The sequence below is a fragment of the Chlorocebus sabaeus genome, chromosome 4 (assembly GCF_047675955.1).
Source record: "Chlorocebus sabaeus isolate Y175 chromosome 4, mChlSab1.0.hap1, whole genome shotgun sequence".
Lineage (NCBI taxonomy): Eukaryota > Metazoa > Chordata > Mammalia > Primates > Cercopithecidae > Chlorocebus > Chlorocebus sabaeus.
The window spans coordinates 14,040,897-14,052,190 of record NC_132907.1 but is presented as its reverse complement, the minus strand read 5'-3'; the positions used below and the strand labels follow the sequence as shown (position 1 = coordinate 14,052,190).

The window sequence follows — 11,294 nt, the reverse complement described above, 5'->3', positions numbered from 1 at the left end:
AGAACTATATATAGATATATAGATATATGCACACACACACATATATATACACACACATATATATATATATAAGATCTTTTTTGTTATTATGGATCATTCACTGGAGATATTCACCATAAGGATGACTTAATAGTAAAATATAAAATTAAAACTTTGGTCTGCAAGGAGTTCCCCCATCACCTTTGGACTGAAATGGTTTCATGAAAGTTAAAAAAAAAAAAAAAAAAAAAAAAGACAAACCTTGAAAACAACATCTGGTGTTGAGTTCAGAAATGAGAACCAGATATGCTTTATTATCCGTATTTCAGTTCACATGATTAGCCTGCCAGTATGGTGAAAGGGAAAAGGTTTACTAATTTAATCTGTGTTTTGTTTTGAAGAAATAATAGAAATATTTTGATGCTTAAAACAGTTATGGGTCCTTTTTTAAAGTATGCAGGCCATCCTTAAACATACAGAAGGAGTATTAGAATTAATAATGATTTTTAAAATATGTTTAGCATTATTATAATCCACTTTAAAGGATTCTCTGAAGTGTTTCCTCTAAGTAGCAACAATCAAACGATATTAAGGGCACCTTTAAAAAGCCTTAAAAACTGGTTTTCCAAGTAATGTATGGTAGATGGGTTCCTGAAAAACAAAACTGAGAGCAAATAACCATTTGATTCAGCAACCTCATTGTCAGTACACATCCCATTCACAGTGCTGTCAGAAAAGAACAAGTCGAGTTTTTGTTTTTTTAAACTTCAATGATTTACATTATGAAAATGAAAAATTGAAGATATATGCAGAAACTTTGGGGAAGGGGATTAGTACAATTATAAGTTGTTTAAAATTTACCAAGCACTATGGAGTCCTTCTGTTTTACCTTTACAGTAAAATTGAAGAAAAGCAAGCATATATTGTTATTCCTGTTAAGCTGATAATATTGAAATTGATAAACATGGTATGTTATAGTTACTTTTATAGTGCTAACATGTACTAGAACCTAGAACTTCTGTACCTTAGATCTGGGCATATTTTTAAAAAATTATTTCATGCTGTTTTTCTACAAGTTACTGAAAATCCAACAAGTTATGTCCCTATATAGCTGGTATTTGGGACCTAGAGTTTAACTGCACTCAAACCTAGAAAAATACACGCATGTGAAATGCTAGGACTTAAAAACAAAAATATTAACATTGCACTTGGAACATCAGTGTGGTAAAGAATCCCATAGATCTGCTCCTCATTACTTTGATGGAATATTTTTATTAATGGATTTTTCTAATTGACTTTGTAAATAATTTTATTTTCTACTTTTTCAATTGTTTTACATGTAACCTTCCCCATAATCATTCCATTGCAAGCAATTCTATGGTTATAAAAATAGGTTCTTTATTCATTCAAGTACAGAAAAAGAATCAAATTGTCTAATGCATATTCTGCATTAATAAGATTTATTTCCTTTTTTTGAGGGGAGATGGAAAGACATTGTTTAAAATATACTCTTAAATCTTACAAATGAGAAAATTGAAGTGGAATGTTTCCCTTTCTTAAAATGGAGCGTTCTTTCTTTTCTTTCTTTCTTTCTTTCTTTTTTTTTTTTTTTGATATGGAGTCTTGCTCTGTGGCCAGGCTGGAGTGCAATGGCACAACCTCGGCTCACTGTAACTTCCGATTCCGATTCCGTGGTTCAAGTGATTCTCCTGCTTCAGCCTCCTGAGTAGTTGGGATTACAGACAAATGCCACCATGCCCAGCTAATTTTTGTGTTTTTAGTAGAGATGGGGTTTCACTATGTTGGCCAGGATAGTCTTAATCTCCTGACCTGGTGATCTGCCCGCTTTGGCCTCCCAAAATGCTGGGATTACAGGCATGAGCTACTGTGCCTGGCGAAAATGGAGCTTTCTAAGTTTCACGGTGGCACAGCCCTTTGGCTATCCTGCCAAGATCAGTCCTAAAGTCTTATTCCAGTACTAAATTATCAAGTTTCCCAAAATGACCATGAACCCTGGAACATTTTTCCTTTTTCTTATTCCCTCCCTAATTAATAGATAGTTAATCCCGTTGCTTTATGTAGGATTAGCAATAATAACAGCAACAATAATAGATGTCCGTCATTATTACAATTCATTATTTCCATGGAAAAGCAGAATACTTGAGAAAATCACAAAATAGTCATAATGTATACTATCGTTTTGTACTTTATAATATATGCAGTTTGGCTTACTCCTCAAAAACAATTACATAGACAGTGAAGATTTTATTCTTCCAATGCTAATGAAATAGAAATAGGGGCTCGGAGAAGGTCAATAAGATATGCAAGGTTACTGTATTAGTCCGTGTTCACACTGCTCATAAAGACATACTCAAGACTGGGCAATTTACAAAAGAAAGGAGTTTATTGGACTTACAGTTCCACGTGGCTGGGGAGGCTTCACAATCATGGCAGAAGGTGAAAGGCACCTCTCATATGGTGGCAGACAAGAGAAGAGCTTGTGCAGGAAAACTCCCCCTTACAGTAACCATCAGATCTCGTGAGACTTACTATCATGAGAACAACATGGGAAAGAACTTCCCCCATGATTCAGTTACCTCCAACCGGGTTCCTCCCACAACATATGGGAATTTGGGTGGGGACACAGCCAAACCATGCCATTTACATTGTCAGTAAATGGCAGAGTTAGATTAAAAATCTAGGCATCCCCTTTTTTTTGTCCGACATCTTAGCAAGGCTGCGGTGTCCGCTGCTGCTCTCCGAGCTTGGCAATGCCGCCCAAGGACGACAAGAAGAAGAAAGACGCCGGAAAGTCGGCCAAGAAAGACAAAGACCCAGTGAACAAATCCGGGGGCAAGGTCAAAAAGAAGAAGTGGTCCAAAGGCAAGGTTCGGGACAAGCTCAATAACTTAGTCTTGTTTGACAAAGCTACCTACGACAAACTCTGTAAGGAAGTTCCCAACTATAAACTTATAATCCCAGCTGTGGTCTCTGAGAGACTGAAGATTCGAGGCTCCCTGGCCAGGGCAGCCCTTCAGGAGCTCCTTAGTAAAAGACTTATCAAACTGGTTTCAAAGCACAGAGCTCAAGTAATTTACACCAGAAATACCAAGGGCGGAGATGCTCCAGCTGCTGGTGAAGATGCATGAATAGGTCCAACCAACTGAACATTTGGAAAAATAAAACTTTATTAAATCAGAAAAAAAAAAAAAAAATCTAGGCATCTGTGCTCTGCTGCTGATTTGCCGGGGGTTCACGCTATCAAGTTCCCTAATTCTGAAGCTACGTTCACTTTGAAAAGACAGGTGAGTCAAGTGTGGACAAATCTGAAATTCAGAAGCTCTGAATTCTTCTGAGCACTCCCAGCCTGATTTAGTATTCTAAGGCGATATGACATCATAGTTAAGGACATGGGCCCCAGGGGCATCCAGACCTTGTTTTGCATCCCTAATTCCTCCGCTTGCTAGCTCAATGAGCTTGAGTAAGGTGGTTTCAGTCTTAGTTTTCTTCTCTGTAAATGGAGACTTTCATGAGACTTAAATGAGATAACAAATGTAAAATTCTTGGCCACAATAAGTGTTGCATTAATTATTGCTACTAGCATTTTACTTTATGCTGATTTCTCTTCTCCCACTAACACTCTGCAACTGTTAATATGTGTATAAAAGTTTCTTAGAGGAAAGAAAATGAAAACACATATAGGTTTCATCACACACAAAAAACTGAACACATATGGAGACTTTTTCCCCGAGGGACTTACATTCTACCTCTTGGAATTACTGCAAAGTCCCTTGAATTCAGATGTAACATAGCATTTCTTTGGACTGAATAAATAATACATCTTGCTTAGCCATGTGACTCCATTTTTTCATCTCTAGGTTTTTGCTCTAATAATAAATAAATTTAAAGCTTTACTAAAAAGCTGTACTGAATTCCATTATGAATTTTCTTGCTCAACAAATAGTTTAAATAGCATTATAATTATAGATGGGGTAGGAAGGCATTGCTTTGTGAAAATATTTAACATTATTCAAAAGGGATGGAAATCAATGTTCTAGGGCATTTTAGCTTTCAAACTTTAATCAACATGAATTTATAAGATTTTTAAAAATTATATAGTCTTACATTGATTCATAGAGGTTAGAGGATTCCTTTTTATTTATGGTTAGATCCATTCCCTTGAATGTATGCCAAAAACTAAATTATGATCATATTTGATTAATCGTAGTTAACAATAAATACTTTGTTTTTTCCCTGGCTCCTTTTGATTTTATCATCCCCCCTATTTAGGGTTACAATACAGTAGCAACAAATGTAAATGTGAGAAACTTGATCCTAATTCTAAGTGATTCATTCAAAGATACCCCAAACTTTTAATACATATTTTAGATGGCGATGACTTCATTAATACACTTGTGTGCATAAATTCAGAATATTTCTGTATCTTTTAGCATGTTCTCAGTCACATGTAACAGAAAACTCAAAGTAGCTTAAATATTAAGGACATTGTTGGCTTGCATTGCTGAAAATTCAGAGATAAGGTGCCCTTCAGGGAGGTATTAATCCAATGGTTCTGGCTGGGCTCCCCTACCGTTCTCTCAGCTCTGCTCTATTCCACATATAATATAGTCCGTGGGATGGAACAGGATAGCTTCAGAATATACAAGTTATACAACCAAAACTTACCACAGTCAAGAGAAGAAAATAAACTACCTTTCAGTACTCTTTCATAACAGAGAAAAAACTTCTTTCTGATTTGTCCAGTAACTCCCCTCTTCTTTAAATACTTTTGGTTAAAATTGGGTTGCATGTCCACTTGTGTACCAATACTTGATTCAGTGGGGCAGTGGAATCACAAAGGTCAGTTTCCCCTGAGGTCCTTGGCTACATGAGAAAAGGGTGAGGAAAGAAACAAAATTGGGATTCCTTGTAAATGAAAAGAGAAGAACACATACTACTTTATAGGCAACCATCAGCATTCTCTATCTCTTTCCATATCTACCCATTCGTTTTTCTGAGGGGTATTAACTAAGTTAATTAAGTTTCTGAAACAGAAATACCCATTTTGACATGCCCTCGGAAGAAAAGTGTAAATGTTTTAAATATTAAATAAATTGGCTTGAGGTAAGAAATTCTTATACTACTGGCAACAGACCACATCGCAAGTCATGGACAAGATTAAATTTTAAGTTTAATGGCTGGGATAAATACAAGTATAGGAAAACAGGTCTCTGAAAATATGTTTTATGCACATATAATGGTACATATCACCCCTTAAAAATGTAAACCAGAAGATTCCATACAAACTAACATGAGAAAAGAAAAATGGGGTTTCTTATGAAAAGCATACTGCTTTGGGATTAGGCATGCAGGTGTGATCCAGTATTAAGATTCCTATAACGCCAGTTACTACTATAATCCACAGATAAATTTCGGCCAGTGATCTGTCCAAAACCTAGTAACTAAACTTCTCTGGAAATGAGATTTTACTTACAAGAAGGTTTACACACTACAGGTAATGTTTACTATAATTTTACAAAATGCAAAATGTTGGATTTTCAGAGCTCTAATAAAAGCAAAAGGAAAATATTGACTTTCTGGAAATTATGTTTTGGAAATTACTGACTGTATCAAAGTAGAATTTTTTTTTAATTTTAGAATTTCTTTTTGATTCACTGCCCCCGTAAATGTTCCAAACTGCCTGCAAATATGTGCCCCAAAGAAACAATTGGGCATTTTTCTAAAACTAATTTAAGGCTGAAAAGTGATTACTTACTTATATTAATCAATTATTTCAGTATTTATAGAACAGATACTATATGCCTATAAATAATTATAATACATACCTCCTGTCCTCAAAGAGTTTAAAATCTATTAGACATAGTCAATCCAAAACTTAGGAAACAATTAGTAAAGAATAAAACATTGTATTTCATTAACTATTAAATTATGAATCAGGGCATATTGATGTAGAAAAGTCCAAATGAGGAAAATTGTGTGGTTTAGACAAATTACAGATGTCGTCATCACCACACCAACATCTATTAAACACTCATCATGGACCAGGTATATTCCATATCAATTAATCTCATAACAATGCTGTAAATTCTAATCATTATCATCAATATTTTATAGACAAGGAAATTAAGGCTTCGAGCGATAAACTTGCTCAACGTCAAAAAGTTAATAAAAAGCAGGATTAGGCCAGGCACCCTGGCTCATACCTTTGAGAGGCTGTGGAGGCAGATCACCTAAAATCAGGAGTTCGAGACCAGCCTGACCAACATGGAAAAATCCCGTCTCTATTACAAATACAAAAATTAGCTGGACATGGTGGTGCACACCTGTACCCCCGGCTACTTGGGAGGCTGAGGCAGGGAGAGTTGCTTGAACCTGGGAGGCAGAGGTTGCAGTGAGCTGAGATCTCCCCAATGCACTCTAGCCTGGGCGACAGAGCAAGACTCCATCTCAAAAAAAAAAAAAACCGGATTAGGAATTGAGCACATATAGTCAAATACTGGAATCTAGTTGCTTATCTACTAAGGCATTTTGCCTTCAGGAGTAAGACAAATTTAGTAAGCACTTGCAGACTTAGCAGTCCTTAAACAAGAAGGAGATTGAAGGGCATTTTAGGAAGAAGGACCAATATAAGTGAAAGCATAGTCACTGAAGTGCATGGTGTGTATTGAGGTCCTTAAGGAAATTGCCCAGACTGAATCTAAAGTATGGATAAGGTAGTCGGGGGAGAAAATATTGGAACAATCTAGTGGGGTTGGATTACAGAGGTTAATAAAAGCATTGAGGAGTTTTGTAAAACAATTTCTCAGTATAAAATAACTGTTCAAACTCTCTCATCTCCTCTCTTTCTCATCTTCAACTGCATTTTTAAACTCAAAGCACTTGAAATGAATCACTGGGGACCACCCAACATCTTTCCGATGTTTAGATTAAATTCAAAAGTGTAGACATGTTCTTAATAGCTAAAAGGTTAATACTTTTCAAATCCTGGGTCAGACTACCCCAGGGTCTGCAAGAGATATTCTGATGACCTGGAAATCCCACAGGCCCCAGGTGGCTTCCCAGGACTGCTCCTTCACCTTCCACACATTTTGCAGTCTGGCATTGCCATGTCAGCTTGAAATGGAATGCAGACTTACACCATGTCAGAGTTGAAGTTCTCCTCATAAACTGAAATGGAAAGAGCTCCAAAACTGAAATCGTTTATACACACAAGTTTATAAACATGTGAGTAACCTCTAGGAGAAAAAAAAAAATGGTCATTGTGATTGCCCCTGGGAAAGGTAGCTGGGAGGTTGGAGGACATGGGAAGAGAGGAACTGTATTTTTCCCTGTCACCTTGTACTTCTTCCATTCAGAAGTATATATATGTTTTATTGAGTATTCAAAAATATGTATATTGTGAGTGAATTAGCTTTCTATTGAAGATTATGTTCAAGTTACCTCAAAATCTCCCAATTTTCAGGTGAAACACCTCTAGTTTCTAGTTTATAATACCCTTGTCATTCTGGTTAAGTCTTCTCTGGTTTGTTGCAGTGGATCAAAAATGTTGGCACTGGAAAGTAGACATAGCATTATAGGTATTGTCTGGTTCAAAAGAGAATAGAACTGCACCATATCTCTTAGTTGCTATAACTTTATCTATGAAGCCTCAACATTTAATTAGTTATTTTGGCAACTACAAATCTCTGTTGACTCATATTGTGATTGCAGTCAACTGGAACCCCCAAGTTCCATTAAAGTTCATCTTCTCCAACATGTGCTTCCAATTAGATTTTTGAACTTTATATCTAGCCCTGTTAAATCTCATTGTATTTTTTTGATAATAGTCATCTACCTGTCACTGATCCACCCAACTCTATTGTCGGATTTCTTACTTTGTCTTCCAGAATACTGTGAAAAGATTATTGGATTCTTTGCTGAAATCAAAATAAACTAACATGTACTTGGATGGATTGTATTGGGTGTAGATGAGTTATATGAAAAATCTGTGTGTGTGTATACATGTGCACATGTATGCATGTACATATTAATATGTGCTTTCCTTGGAGGTGGATATATAGTTTTCACTAGATTTTCAGAAACTTTCCTGAAATAAAAAGATTTAAAACCATTAATGTAGTCAATTCTATTGAGATATAATATATTTAAAATTCTCTTTTTGAAATATCCAGTGATTCTTATTTACTGAGTGCCTACTTTGTGCCAGGGCTGCTTTAGATATCATGGATCCAGATGTGAACAAAATGGACCAAGCTTCTGCCCTCACTGAGCCTACGTTCTAGTAAGGAAGAACACTAGGTCATTACGACCAAGATGAATAGGAAAATATATAGTATGTTTTATAGTGATAAGTGCTAAAGAGCAAAAACAAAGCAGAGCAACATGTATGAGATGGCTTCCTCGATGAGAAGTTGACATGTAAAGACCTCGAAGAACTAAGGTGACTTGAGAGAAGAAGATCCCAGGCAACAGTAAGGGCAAAGCACCCTGATAGCAAAATTCTTACCTTACCCAACAAGCAGCAAGCCTGTGTCAGAGTAAGCCAAAGGGAAGCAGGTAGAGATGAGTTATGACAGGATGTGGTTAGAGGAGCCAAAATGGTTTTCCACTGGGGATGGTATTGCCATCTCCAGTGCATTTGGAAGTATATTGGGAGCATATTTTTCATTGTTACATGAATATGGGGTTCTACAGGCACTTGGGGCAAGCAGGGATATGAAAAATCTTACAACCTGAGGGACATTTTCGCATTAAAACTCTTGTCCAAAATGTAAACAACATCCTCATTGAGAGACTTAACAACTTAACCCATCATTTAAACCCTGGATTTTACTCTGAATGAGATGGGAAGCCATTACCGGCCTTCATACAGAAGAATGAATGGTCTAACTTTATTTTTTGAGACTCAGTCTAGCCATTGTGTCAGATATTAGGGAGACCAAGATACAAGCACAGAGTACAGTTAAGAGGCCATCACCATCATCCATGCAAGAGACGTTGATGGCTAATGACACCTTCCTACCAGGTTGGTAGGAAGGGGATGATAATTGATAGATTCTGCATAAATACTTAAGATAGAGTCAGTAAGTATTAGAAGTATTGGAAGTGGAGTGTGAGAGAGAGAGAAGTAGAGAATGAATCCAAGATTTGTGGCCCGTATAATTGGAAAGACAGAATTATCATTTCTTGCCATGATTGAACACACAGGGAGAAAAGATTTGGTTGAAGTGGAGGGATTAGGTGGAAAAACCACATCAGACAGCTACTTAGATTAATAGACAGATTTAAGTATATAAGGATATGCATTGTATATAGATACAGTTGTAGAGAGATGAGTATATGGATATGGGTATTGACATGGTCAAAAATATAGATATAGAGATACATAAATGTGGAAATAATTCTAAAAGAGACCAAAAGTATATCAGCTATCTCTAGTTTTTTAGGTCATTGATTTTTTTTTCTTATATGTTTTCTAAATTGTTTACATTAAACATGTCTTAATTTTGTGAAATGTATGCTTTATTTTGAATACCTTCAATTCAATACTACTTCATAAAGCTCACTTGTAACAGAACTCTAATTTAATTTTTCTTTTTACTAGGCTCTCTCTTTCTCCAACTCCTTACTCGTCAGCTACCAACAGACTCCTCACTTTATTGGGGGATGATGCTGCTTTGGGAGATTTCAGATTTCAGCCTTACTCTACTATAGTCATTATAACCATGCAATACATTTCCAGACCCCCAGGATTTTCATTCCAAAGAGAAACAATGGAATTGTTAGCAGCTGGATGCTCTTTGAAAGAGCAAGCTGCACATATTTATTAGAGCTTTGGGGGATTGTAGGAGGAGAGAAAGAATTGTCACTTGGGTCCCCTTTGCTGGCAGCACCTCAAAGGTTACCAAGTGAGAACAGCAGTGCCCAGCTGCCCTAAAAAGCCAAAGAGAGTGAAATGTAAAACTTGAATTGCCTCTCTCTTCTCATTATGTATTATTTGTCAATCATGGATAAAAGGTGGTTTTTGCCCTCCAGCTGTTAGCCCTGGGGTACGCGTATCACTCAGTGGTGCCACTTTCTTGTGGAACATTGCAAGAACAATCAATGATTGTACATTTATTTGAAAGGAAAGGTGGGCTTTTTCCCTCATTTTAAAATGTTTTTATTTTAACCTGATGGTTTAAGCTAAGAAGGCAAAAGTCACTTGGGAAAAAAACAAAAAAAATAGACTTTGTTCTCATGGTGATGGACAACTTTAATGCCTATTAGAACACATATGAGGAACTTCTTCCTTCTTCCTACTTGAGCCAAAATAGCTGAAATTTACTAGATTACTGCAGCTTGTTGGGAAAGGGATATTGTACTGCTTTACCAAGTACTGACCTTGCCAATGAGCAATAAAAGGCATCCTATCACTCAGTGTGAAACACAGACCTTTAAAAATAGATTCATTTTGATGCCCACTTTCCACTTATTTTACAATATTAAAACACATTGCCCTCATGTGTACATTTTATTCATGTGATATAGAAAGTGCTTTCAAATATTTTTAGCACCATTTTAGGATAAATAACTTTTTATGGTACTGTGAAGGGAAGACATAAAGCTCAGGTATATTTTAAGTTCATATAATAAATACACATTAAGCCATATTGCACATGTCTTTCTGTCTGATGGTCCTAAACAAAACACCAAAGCATCATGTAAATTAGTCAAGCACATTCATATTGAAAGCTCTTCAGTATCTATTTATTTCTAAAGTTTGCACCTTCGGTTTGCATAAAGAAGAAAAGTCCCAGTGGAGGCAAAGCTGAACTTTTCTTAAGATTTATTAAACCAGGAAAATGTAGCAAAAGCATTGCTAGTCACAGCTTTTATTGTTTTATAAGCTAAATACCATTCACAAAACAATTAGAAACTGTGATAAATGTATGTTTTATACAGGTAAATCAAAATGCTAACATAATTGATTACCTGCAATAAAACAGAGCCTGTTGAAGTAAGATAGAACATTTTCTCCCTCTTGTTTTCATCTTTCTTTGTCTCATATTTCCAGCTAGGAACAGAAGGTGATGTCAGTTTTAAAAATTCAACAGTGGAAGCCCCAGCAAGGCAAGCTTCCCTCTTGAACAGTAATTTACATGGAAATGTGAGGTGACTGTATCTGTTGTAAATTTTACAGAACATAGGTTTGAACAGTCAGCACAGTTTCATAGTTTCGACCCACTTATTTCCTCAAGCTTCTTAGTTTCCATAGGCAGGTTGGGCATCCTGCTGTACACTCAGGATCAGTT

General features: G+C 36.2%; 1 pseudogene; it reads left to right on the top strand.

Moving 5' to 3' along the window:
• The first annotated feature begins 2,693 nt into the window (after positions 1 to 2,693).
• On the top strand, positions 2,694 to 3,194 carry LOC103224074 (small ribosomal subunit protein eS25 pseudogene; annotated as a pseudogene).
• The last annotated feature ends 8,100 nt before the right edge of the window (positions 3,195 to 11,294 follow it).